The following is a 13,034-nucleotide window of genomic DNA, read 5'->3' as shown; positions in this document are numbered from 1 at the left end:
CTATAACCTAGATGAAATCAGAGGGAGGAGACCTAGGGTGGCACAGAATGTGTTTTGTGAATTAGGATGGCTAAATTCGCAGTCCATCAGAAGGTATGGTCAAGACAAAAAACACTAACAGCAATTTAGAAAACAAACAACCTCATTGGCTTGAGTGGAAAAAAAATACTAATGCTGGTCTTAAATTCACCTTTCTACACACATTTGGTGGCCTTTTAAAGTGTTGCCCGTATTCTGTGAGCAGTAAATAGGTACAGTGGAAATCCTAATTTCAAGTTCCACCTGAAAGCCTACAACGATGCACAAGCGGGCTGGCTTTAACTGTGTTTTCAAGCAAATCTCCGTATCATTGCGGTAGGAAGAAATAACAGGCACAATTATATTATTCGAGGAATTATGTTTTTTTGTGTGTTGCTGTGACGGAATATCCATTACTAGCGGCGACATCTGTTTTTGAGAAGTGTGTGGAACATTACCAATTTAAGTGCATTTTTTATAACCCAGTAAATCTATTGTGTTTCACTTTTTATGTTTTTCTTTGATTTAGTGACCATACAAAGCCCACCATTTGGAGGTTATTTATTCACAAGTATTTAGGTCCCCATGCAAAAAGGTGGTACTGTGCTATTTTTTCAACGTCTGTGTCCTTTCTAAACAAAGCATCAACGGTAATGTGCCAAGGGGAATGCTCTCTCAGATTTTGTAGCCTGCAGATCAAGATTTTGAATCCTGGAACTGGGAACTCAAAGCCTCTCTTCCAAGATCAATAAATTACAACCAACACCTACTGCTCAACACAAACTAAACAAATTCCTTAGCAGTCCCATTCTCTGCACTATGTGATAAGAGAAATAGGTTTGTGCTGATTATATGAAAGACATTAGTATACAGGAAACCTTTTTAGATTATTTTATGGAAACGCCAGTCGCAAACTTTGAGTTGTATTTTTATGGCTGAGCTCGACATCTTAATCAGAGCACTTCGTTAACAATTTAATGTGTGCCTCTCCAGGTCGAATTAGAGGTTGCATAACTCCTACACACAACTAACTTTCTCTGGACATTTAACTGCTGTTTTTTCTTTCTTCAGAATGTTGCAAATGGCGCTGTCAACATGCCCAAGCTTTAAACGAAAACCTGTTATCAACTCTCTGTAGCAAGACTCCACTTTCATGACACACAAAGCGTATTACCATTTAACTCTTGCTGCGCAACTAGGCACAACGTTAGTTCTCCATTTACGTTTTATTGTAAATACAAGTCACCCCTGCACTCGAGGTAACAAACGAGCTGTACACAGAGTCAAAAGCTACACTAAGACGATATATCAAATATATGTCTAGCCCCATAAAATGTTCCATGCATGCGGTGTAGAGATACAGATTGATTGTATTGTATTATCTTGTATTACATAATTGTACTCCTTGTTTGCACACAGAAGCTTCTAGGCACTCGCAACAAAAAAAAACACTTACACAGAATATGGAGAACTTTAACACTAAGTATATTTACCTTTCTAAAGGCCTAGTAGTTAGAGAGGGATGTATCTGCGTGGGCAGTTCATTCCTTAAGGAGGGGGCCTGAACTCAGACACATTCTGCAAGACAACATCTCCCGAAGCAAGGAACCATCAGCAGCAGTCAATGTATGCAATCGAAGAGACAGAGTTTCAGCAAACACACCAACTGGGAACCCTCTTAGGAAACAAATGTATTCACAGACAGGATGATCCTATGCATTAGAAAGTCAATATGGGGTAAGTTTTCCATCCAATATGCAGGCTTGATTCGATGCCATTACCACCCATAATAGGTTTCCATGAAAGTTGTAAGAAGCCCCACATCGCTAACAAAGAAGAACAGGTCATGGAGAGGGAAGAAAAAAAAACACCTTTGCACATCTCATCACCACCACGGACACAAAAGGGCTTTGCCATTCATCGTGCTTCTGCCCTATTCCGTAACGCACTGGCTGCCATCAGTAGACAAGAAAAGGTATGCTCCAAGGTTTGGAAGGCTGACCCCTTAGTTTTTCACCCAGTAAGAGTCAACATATATGGTTCTGCCCACCGTCTGCAGTTTTTCTCCTTCCTTTTCATTATTGTGCTTGCCTGGTTTCCAATGTAACTCCAAAATGCTCAATCCATGTTTCTTTATCTAAGCTGACTCCAGCTAGTGTGAGCAAATAAACTAGAGATCCTGCTGTGAGTGCACACATATCTACTGTTTCCATGCCACAACCCTAATACATATATGCAAGCATACCTTTTCTTCTACTGTGTATGGGAAGGTATTATTACCCACGTGTGTCTTTGTGCAAGTACCTCTATCCTTACTGTGTTCAACAGTGCACTTTTTGAATGCCACAGCAACATCCACCATTATAACAGAAGGTCTCAAGGGCTTACAAAGGTTAAAAAAAGGGCAGGAAACTGTAATCAAATTATTCTACCACTCTAACACTGTTTCATTTCTTTGCCCTGCTCCTTCTCCCTTCTGGCTCAGATTCATTCGGAGCAGAGATAATCCTGGAAGTCCAATTCTCTTTTGCTCCTGCCTTGGTCTTCAAGTGACTGTCTGCAACTCGCCTTGGCAAACTGAATAGCCATCCAAAAAGAGTTTGAAGACATGCTAGATCTGACAAACTGAACTGGTTTTGCATCTCTTACAAGAAGAGTTTGAGGCCAGTCTAGATCTGACAAACTGAGTTCTTTTGGCCTCCCTTCCAAGAAGAGTTTGGAAGCATTCTAGATGTGTGCCTCAAGGTGTCTCTCAAAGACAATTATATTCTACTGCTGTTTTGAACCCCTCCATCTCAATGCAGTGTTACTCTAACACGTCCAGCAACAGTTTATTTCACTCATTCACGTGGCTGTTCATTCTGGGTGCTCAGATTTCCTATTGTCAATGAGTCTAAATTCTGAACTCTGCACACAAATCCAGAAACAGCTGCTCCATACTGCAAAGCCGATCCATTTTATATGCGTCTTTTCCCAAACTATCTCCCACAATCGCCACCATAAATATTACAAAACTGGCACTCCAGAAACAAGCCAAAGAATCCATGATCCTGAAATCTGCACTCTATACTTTCTGTGTATTCCCCTCTTCAATAGTCAATGGCCCAACCAGCACCAAATCCTATTTACGTACACCACTTTAAGAAGCACACACCACAAACTGAAGTACTGAATGCACAATTCTGATCAGCTATGAAGCCCATTCCCTGGCTCACCGGACAGGATTATATGACCATGCTAAAAGCACAAAATGCTCTACACAAATACGGACAATGGTTCTACCTTTATCCATCTCAGCTGCACACAACTTATCAGCCTCAGGAGGGTAAGCAGAGGAGTGACCGAGTGTAGATTTCAACGTGTGATCAACGCAGATTTCTGGATCAATAAAACTGGATCACTAAAAGTAATTTATCTTCCGGCTGGCGGGTGATTTATTGTGGTTGGTGTGTTAGTGTCAGATTTCCAGCTCTTGACCTGCACACAGGGAGCTTTGTGACTCAGAACTGGAGAAGTGTGGCTCAATGGTTAGAGCGGCAGACCCTGATGCAGAAATCTGGCCCGGGACCAGGGTTCAATTCCCGCCTCAGCGGGTCTTGGACTCAATTTCCTCGGACCTGATAATTCTCGCATTGGTGCCTAATCTAATTCATGGGTCCCACTCGGTAACTCTGGGCAATAGCTTGCTTAATCTCCACAACGGCCCCAACAGCGCTGGGATGCCTGGCTTCAACTTGGAGGTTGCCCAGAAGTGGGCACCTCACAGGGAAAAGCCAGGAGGGGTTCCACAGTGGTATGCGTACAGTGCCTTGAGACCCTAACGGGTGAGTAGTGCGCTATACAAGTACAAAGTTTACAGAACTATTATGGTTAAGTGATGTGGTGCAGGTGTTACTCGCACACTGCACAGAGAACAACAAAACCAAACACTATGTAAACTCCGACTTCAACTTTTTAGAACAAACTGTGCAATGTGTCGGAAACTGAACACAACAGCTTTACTCAACAGACTATACTTTGCTCACTAAACTATATATTATAGGAGAGAGAGTACAGAACATGGGGAAAGTTCCGAACTTGGTAGGTCTTGGGTTCTAATCCTGGCTTTGGTCGATGACCAAAAAACATAACATGATTCTTGACAAAATATGTACCTCTTAAAATATAAGTTGAGTAAATATTTATTTCAAGCCTTCTCAGTGCTGTGATTCCACCGAAGTATAAGTACTGCAGTGTCGTCCCCACAGTAAAACCACACTTTTATCATTATGTATTTTTTTAACATGAGGTTCCCCCCAAACCACCAGATTTGCTTTTGTTTATTGCTTCCTTCCATACAGCTTGTTTGATCCAGGAAGTGAGGCAACGTTGATTACTCCATAGGGTGGGTCATGATCCGGAAATAGAGTGTGATTGTCTTTTCCATTTTTTTTAAGTGGGTGACCTCCAACCCCTTATAGCACCTCATTTACATTATTTTGTTCCTTACAGTGTGTGCCTCAACTCCATCTACCCCCTCATTCATTCCCTTTCTTGCCAAAAGTTGGCACCCACAACCCTTCATCTCCACTTCATTCTTTCCCTTTCTTCTTGTGTGAGGCTGGGGTCTGTACTCCATGCCACACTCTGATGATCTTCAGCAAGAGATTCAATAACCGCATGACGTAAATATTTGGTATGCTGTCTAATAACGTCCCAAAACCTTTATTTCCATTGCTTCCTGGTTTGTGGATTCACATCCCAAAACGCACAAATATCACATTTTTGAGATGCTGCCTCTCCTACGCTACAGCAAAGACCTAAAACAAACTAACAAAATGTACCATAAAGGAATGAACTATAGCAGCAATTGTATTTTACCAAGCTGCATGTTCAGGAAAACCAGTGCAAAGTCTCGGGGTTCAGGAGATCTCATGCTGATGCTAGTCAGTGTGCAATGTCACTCTTTTTATGCAATGTCTCTTTACAGTGCAAAAACTGTGTGTGTATATTGGTGGCAATCTAGTTGTCACGTACAATGTTTGTTTGTTCCAGGAAGTGAGGCAGCCTGCTCTCTGCCGGAAAAATGGGAAATAACTTCTATTCTTCGGAGTAGAAATGCTCCGCTCGAACATTTCATGCATATGCCACATTACTTATAATGTTAATTGATCAGCCATGTTTTTATTCATGTATGTATTGAAGAGGAGATGCAAAATATCCTTGCAGCAAGCAGTTCCACTCTCTCTTTGCTCTTCTCGTAATCACGTTATTCCTCTGTATTTTAATGCACCTTGTGGGCAGAGTGCATCTTTTTCTTGGCCAGCTGACTCTGAAAGCGAGTAACTGGCGCTCTATTAAAAAGGCCTTCGTGAACGTCCTACAGATGAAGGTCATTTTAGAGTAGGCTGCTGGCCTTTCTTTCTTTAAAGGGCTTTTCTATGAAGAATATATTCTAAAACCTCTACAGTATGACAAAAAATCATGGATGCTAATTCTAATCAGGGCATGACTGAGCCTTTTCAACTCATTCACTTTACAAGCGTATTTCAACCTATGTATACCCATGGTCCCAAATAACCCATCTTGTATTCTCCAGTCTTCTCTGTGTGTCCCTTTCACAGACCTAGAATCGACTGTGCTTTGCATGGGTTTAGGAGGGAAAAAAACAGAGGAAAAAAGACAACAAATCCTGCAATGCAAAGTCTTAACTTTGTGCTCTTTGGTAACTATGGAAGCAAAGAACTGTTCCTCGGCATGAACCGTGCACAGTTGTAAATCTGAACAAAACTGCTAAAAAATAAACTCAAAGGCATAGACAGAAGAGAAAAAACTAAATGCTAGAGAATGTGGTTCAGTTCGAACACACTGATTGGCTGCACAACAGCAATAGTATTATGTGACAAAAAGAGTAGTCCGTCACAATCAGTAAGTCTGGGCTGCTCGGGTTAAAAGAGGAAAGTAAACAGAGGTCCTACACCAGAAGCAGGCCCGTGGGTAATTATTTTTCTGTAAGTTACGATAAAGGTACTTACGAGTACCATGCTATATGCAGCCCAAGTAGGCTGCTTTAAGGTGCAGGGGCAGGACAACCAATAATAAACAAATATAAGAGATAGTCGCTACATGAGGGGTGCCCACTAGAGGGGCAGGGGGTCTGATCCAAGATTGATTTTAGGCTAGCCACACAAGATGCCAGTGACTCTGCAACTAATTTGCGCAGTCACTGGCTATCCTGAACATCTGTCCTAGGTAAGGCCCTCCTGGGCCTAAGTTGGACTGCCCTGCATTAATACCGGGTGACACTCATCGCCAAAGGCTATTTGAAATGTAAATGTTAAACGCTGACGTGGGTGAGACAGGATTGCCCAGCTCTTAAAAACGGGGGAGGATGGGCTTCCTATCTCTTCAGCAAGGCCACACCTCTGTAGCTGGAGAATGGATGCCAACGCCAGCCACTTACCGGCCCTTCCCAGCTATTACTCTCAATATCCGTTCTATTTGATGCCCTCTTCACTTCCGAATAAACTTAGCGGTACCTGTTGGTACTGATGGCCAACTATCTCTGTCCACTCAGGTTTTACTGGAGTTTGCTCCATCCACAGCTTCAATGTGGTAACTGTGAGCTCCGTTAATTGCTCCTGGAGTATCGGTAAGCAACCATTAACAGCACTGGTGTGATCTGCAAGCACTACTAGCTACATCTGTGAGCATTACCAAATGCACCTGTGGTATATGCGAGCACAATCTACGACACCTGTGGCATGCAAGAGAAGAGCCAAATGTTTTTGCAAGCACACACACTGTATCTCCTCTGGAGGTTGGGGCATCTAAACAGCACCAGATTCACCTGCGAGATTCACCTCTGGTAACTATGAACATCAGCAAATGCACCTGCGAGCACACCTGTAATATCAGTGGATGTGAAAATTGCACCTGTGAGTACCATCTGTGGCGCCTGTGAGTATTAACAAATGCACCTGCGAGCACCACCTGCGATATCAGTGGACACGAAAAATGCACCTGCGAGTATCACTAGTGATGTCTGTGAACACGAAAAATGCACCTGCAAGCATCACCTTTGGTGCCTGTGGGCCTTAACAAATGCACCTGTGAGCACCACCTGTATCCGTGGACAAGAACAAACGCACACACGAGCACCAGCTTTGGAATCTGTGGGCATGAACTAATGCACCCACGTGCACCAGCTTTGGCATCTGTGGGCATGAACAAATGCACCCACGTGCACCACCTGCAGTGTGTTATCTGTGGGCATAAACAAATGCATCTGCAAGCACTAACTGTGGTGCCTGTGGGTATTAACAAATGTATCCAACGAGCAGCACCGGTGGTACTGCGGGCACTAGCAAATGCAATCATGAGCACCAGCTGTGTGGTATCTGTGGGCATGAACAAATGCATCTGCAAGCATTATCTGTGGTATGTGCTGGTATGAACAAACGCACTTGAAAGCACCACCTGTATTTGTGGGCAAGAACAAATCCACCTATTTGTCTATGGACACGAAAAATGCACCTGCAAGCACTACTTGTGGTGCCTGTGGTTATTACCAAATGCACCTTCGAGCACCACAGGTGTTGTTTGTGGGTATTAACAAATGCACCAGCGACCAATACCTATGGTGCCTGTTGTGAGTATTGACAAATGCACCTGCGAACACTAACTCTGGTGCCTGTGGGTATTAACTAATGCACCCACTGAGCACCAGCTACGGTATCTATGGGCACAAGCAAATACAATTGCGAGCATCAGTTGTGATATATGTGGGCATGAACAAATGCATCTCAAGCATCATCTGTGGTATGTGGTGGTATCAACAAATGGAACTGCGAACACCAACTGTGATATTTGTGGTCATCAACCAACTGTGGTATCTGCGAGCATCATCTATGTAGTATGTAAGGAGCACCAGATTTACCTGTGAGCCCCGCAGGTGGTATTTGTGGACATCACCAGCTGCATTGAGAGCATCAGTTGAGGTGCGTGAGGGTACCAACCACTGTAACCGTGGGGCCTGTAATCACCGTCAATCGTTTTAGATGTCAAGTTCTTTTTGAAAATCTTCCACATAAAAAGTGATGGGTGGCACCGCCTTCAGAGCCTGAGATCGCTATGATCTTTTGGGTGGAAAGAAAGTGGCGTTGGAATCTATTAAACATCCGCCATCCAGTAAAAACGAGTTGCCTGGAGTGTTTACGCTTACTCTAGGGTGAATTCATCCGACTAGGAGAACCGGGAGTGCGACCTGACATGGTGAGGTATTGATAGATGTTCATGGTAACTGAGAATTTTCTTTGTGCATTACGAAAATCTCAGGAAGGCTCGGCCCCTCCCTCACTTCCCCACCCAATCTATTTAGACGGTGATGAGTAACCTGTTGACAGAACTACACAAAAACAAAGCTGCACTTGAGGGCTTCACATGGAGCCTCGGAAAAATACACCGGCTGTATGAGCCACACCAAGTCCGGAACTTCTGTCACAAGACAGAGAGAGAGGTCCAAAGCCGTGTATGTTTGCGATTTCAGCCCCTGAGGCCCAGGATGGGCTCCTGAGAGCGCTCACATGATACAAAGGGGAAGTGGGGGCTGGGGGAGACCAGCAGCCCACATTTTGGGCGAGAATTGTGTTTTCTGACCCTGACAGACTCCGCCTTGCCTCGCACGTGTGAGCATCCATCCCCTCCCCTCTTTCTCTTCCACAATGAGATCATCTCCGAATCCACATCATACGCTTGTCATGTGCATATCTGCGCCCTTAACATGCACTGCCCTCCCTGCCCTTCCTTCCTGCGCTCCCCCTTGCAGGATGTCGGCACCTGGACAATTCTTCACCTCCGTCCCGCCATGTGCACACCCGTGCCCTCATCCTGCCTTGTTCTCCACAGTGACCCCGTTCCAGCATTCTGCGAGCCTGCCTCCTGCGCGTTCACCTGGCACGGTGTGGCATCAACACCCTTTCACACCCTGGTACTGGATCCTGGTAATTCATGTAGACATCGGTGCCCTCTACTTCCCTCCACGAGTCCACATGCTCGAATCTCACCTCCCTCAGACATAACCTTGCACGCACCCTGAATCCAGCGCCTCAGTCTCGCTAAGTGGTGCGCACTAGTCCTCTCACACTGCCCGGGTACGCACGGTACCCCGCCCCAGGTCTTCCTCCCCCGAGAGTGCGCGCATCCTCGTCTCACTGCCGTTCCCGGACATGTGCATCACCCACCCTTCCTCTCGCGACAATGTGCACGCTACCCCCTATTAGAAATACCCTTCTGTCGGATAGATGACGTGCCAACAGAGCCCCGCCCAGGGTGCCATCGTCAGCCCTCCACACCACAGGCACATCAGCCTCGCAGAAAGCGAGCACGCCCATCATTGCCTTCCTCTTCGCACATCAAGTGCTCTCCATCCCCCATCCCTCCCTGCCTCGGCACAATGCCCACCTCACGGCCCGGTGCCCTTCAGCCCAATGTCCCTCGGCTGTCCCGTCGAAGACCCCGTCACTGCCTTCAGCCCCTATGGAGGAGCAAGCGCTAGCATGCCCGTCTCTCTCACAGCCCAACACCGCACTCACACAGAACCAACTGCTCTCGGATGATCTCCCTTCCTCCTTTCATACATCTGTTCATCCTCCATCCTTCCACCCACAGCCCTTCTCTCTCCCCATGCGCGCTCTTTTCACTTGTCATCAGGAGCCGATGGTCCTCCATAGATCGCTCCACAAGAGCCCACCGCTCTCCGCTTCATCCGTCTCACTACCGTCGTCGTCCTCCAGGCTCTCCTTTCACTTTTTACACACAAGCCCATCACTCTCAACCCCCATCCCTCGGCCCCTTTCCCGTTCACGCTCTGCTCATCCTGAAATCCCACAAGCGGCGCATCGCTCTCACCCGCCCCTTCCCACGCCGAGCCCACTGCCTTCCTCGCACTGATATTTCACCGAGAACATATCGCTCCCATCCCTGGCATTATTCGCAGGGGCCATCGTTCGCCTGACTCCGTCGATCCTCCCAGAGCTAATCAATCTCTTCACCTCCCCCTCACAGATCCGATCGCCGCTTCCTTTCGCCTAAAGTCCATGGCTTTCCTCGTCTTTTGGTCCTTCACACGCAGGCTACAGCTGGCCCCACACAGCTGACCACCCTCCACTCTCCTCATCTCCTGTCCATTCCACTTTCACAGCGCTCGGCACTTCCTGGCCGTCCACCCACAGCTCATCGCGCTCGTGTGTCCGGTCACAAGTAATCACTTTGTCTTTTCCCACAGAAACCATACATGTTTCATCCTCCGACACAGAGCCTGCCGCTCTCCTCTTCCTCTGACCTTTCCCCCTCCATCAGCTGTCGTGTTTCCTTTCACATCCAGCCCACAGAGGCTGCAACAAGGAGTAGCAGGTGTTACTGCAGTCAGTCTTTCAGTATTTGAAGGATTCCGATCAATACTACATCATTCACATCGCGCAGCATAAAAATAACACTTCTACACCACTGCTACAAAACAACTGTTCCAGCACCGCTGACAAAGGCGGCTTCTCCCCAGCACTTCCTCCCCTAACGCCAGACGCCCCGTGGTTCCTCTCATGGGAGCACATTGGTTCCTCTCACAGGGAGCACATTACATTTATTAAGTGTGACGGTGTACACACAGAGCGCATCATCCTCGGACTCTGCCCATCCTCCCTTCACACCGATGGGATCACTTCCCTCATCCCTTCATTCCTCTCCAGTGAGCCAATCACAGACTTCAACCTCGTCTCTGCCTCTCTTCACACCAACCCCATCACCATCTCGGTAACCTGCCCTTCTCCTTCACAAAGGGTTCTGATCTTTCCCCTACATCCATTCAAGAGCCCCTCACTCCTTCCTCTCGCACGGATTACATCACCCTCCTCACCACTTCCCTTCACGCTGAGTCTACCACACCTCACCCTTTCACCTCTCCCACATGCAGCCCATCGCTTGCCTTTTCCTCAGCCCTTAATCTCTCCACCCCATCACAGAAGGGCCTTCTCGCTCCCCATCGTCTGCTCTGCCATGTCACAAAGAACTGAGCACGTCCTTCTCACCTTCTGCCCTACCACCCTTCACAAAGAAGCGCACCCACTCAACTCTCACAGATTACATCAAACTCCACATCCTCAGCCCTTTCTCTCCTTGCAGGATGTCCATCGCTATCCATCTTCTGTCGTTTACTCCATCACAGGGGCTCGCCCAGTCGCCTGCCTTGGCTGCCTTTACAAAGTCTAGAGCCCTCCTTCCTCTCTCTCACACCAAGTCCACCACCACCCCTCCCTTAGCTTCCACCTCTCCAATGCACCTTGCGCAGTTATTCCTCTTTCCCTGCGCCACCATCACATGCAACCCAATTCTAGACCCTGCACCCTTTCACTGCTCTTCCCTCTAAGCACCCCTCCTCATCAGAGGTACAGACCACCCTCGCCCGCTGCATCACCCAGGGCTCCACGCCTGCAGCACCGTCCCCCTTCCCCGCTTACCGTGCCCTTCTCGTCCTCGCTCTGGCACCTCTCCTACACGTCCTTCCACCGCCAGACAGACGTTAAGGTATCCAGAGCCCGAAGCCAGCTCCCACTTGCGAGCCCCACAGAGCGGCGCGCCTCCCGGTCCCTGGACAGCCCGCTCTCCCCCAGTCCGCTCCCCGCGCCGCCAGACCCCTGCTCCCTCCGCCCGCCTCTAGCGCTCCATCAGCGGCTTCGCCCTACCCACCGGAAGAGCAGCCTGGCTGCACGAGACCCGTCTCTTGACTGATGGCGGCTCGGGCCAATCGCAGCTCCAGCCCCGTGCAGGGCTGATAGAAGCAGATAGACAGCAGAAAGTGCACTTGAGAGTTCTCATCCCCAGATGCCGAGGCTAGGGCGAAACAAGATAAGGTTAGTGAAGTGATGCTGTAGTGCCGGCAGAATGCGTGTAAAGTAGTTTCCAATCACGAGGGTTGCACCTTTCCCGGAAAAAAATATGGGCCATTTGTTCCGTTCTAAAAGACTGTAGTGGCTTGGGCATGACTTTCAAATAGACCTTTCTATAAAATCGTCTGATTTAATTTTTACTATAGCATTTATGTTTTTATTTAATTGTTTGTCAGGGATCATTAAGGCAGCTCTAGAACGCATTTTAAAGTGCTTTTCTTGTTTCTATTTACTGTTGAAAGTATATACTGATAGGGGGAAAACTACTGGCTCTAAGTGACTAGTCTAATTTTTGTATTTTTTGACGGAACATTAAAATAGCAGTTATGCCAGCAAAAATAAGTCACATGGCAACCCTAAGCCTTATTTTTGAATTTTGAACTATTCCTCAGAATACTAAACATCTGTTGTCAAAGCACAAATATTATTATTTTAGGTTGTATCGAAGTTATTAATTCATGCTGCCAAATTGCCAAAAGCATAAAAAGTGGTGTACACATAGCCCTCAAGAAACTCTCCTTTGGAAACACCCACCCCTCTTTAGGTCGCAGCCTACCAGACAGCGCAGCTGTGTAGTATGCTAAATACATCTTGGGGAGTTTCAGAAAGTTGACCTAGGAATGCATTCTTCCCGTTGCTTGCCATTGGCTTTGTGGTTTGCAACTCACATTTTCTGGCTGTCCATTTGCTGATTTTATTTGCTTCAGGCTTCCCAGCTCAAGTTTGTACCTCTCATGGCCAAGCCGTGTTTACAGTGTTCTTCCACAAACTCATTTTCTGTAATAAACAGGCGTTTTAAATCTTGTTCTTATCTTGTCACATTTGCTAGGCATTCAAAGACCGAGGCCAAATGTCAAGCTGTGTGTTGGAGAAAGCCTTGTGTTTATTTTGCTTTTGGCTGACTTCAAAGTAAGAGCGTTAACAGGAAAGAGGAATGCAGCATACTTTCTCCATGGAGCCGGCTTATGCCCTTTTTTAGGGTCGAGCCTGTGTTGCATGCGCTCGCGCATGCGTATCGCAGCGAGACGCTTTTGTATTTCGAAAAGGGCTCGGAGCCCTGTCAACTTCACGTCAGTGTTTTTTATTGGTTCGTGG

The 13,034-nt window shown here is 46.8% G+C and overlaps 1 protein-coding gene across 3 annotated transcripts in view; it reads right to left on the bottom strand.

The window, feature by feature from the left end:
- Window positions 1-13,034, bottom strand: part of CORO1C (coronin 1C) — a 449,605-nt gene that overhangs the window by 273,461 nt on the left and 163,110 nt on the right. Inside the window, exon 1 of one of the 3 annotated variants that reach the window (XM_069214782.1) lies at window positions 11,740-11,863. The exons of 1 other annotated variant lie outside the window; for it this stretch is intronic. The gene's annotated coding sequence lies outside the window, so the exon portion shown is untranslated. One more of the 3 variants, XM_069214781.1, reaches the window with a different exon arrangement.

This window comes from Pleurodeles waltl, chromosome 11 (assembly GCF_031143425.1).
Source record: "Pleurodeles waltl isolate 20211129_DDA chromosome 11, aPleWal1.hap1.20221129, whole genome shotgun sequence".
Taxonomy (NCBI): Eukaryota; Metazoa; Chordata; class Amphibia; order Caudata; family Salamandridae; genus Pleurodeles; species Pleurodeles waltl.
This window is presented reverse-complemented; position numbering and strand designations above follow the sequence as displayed.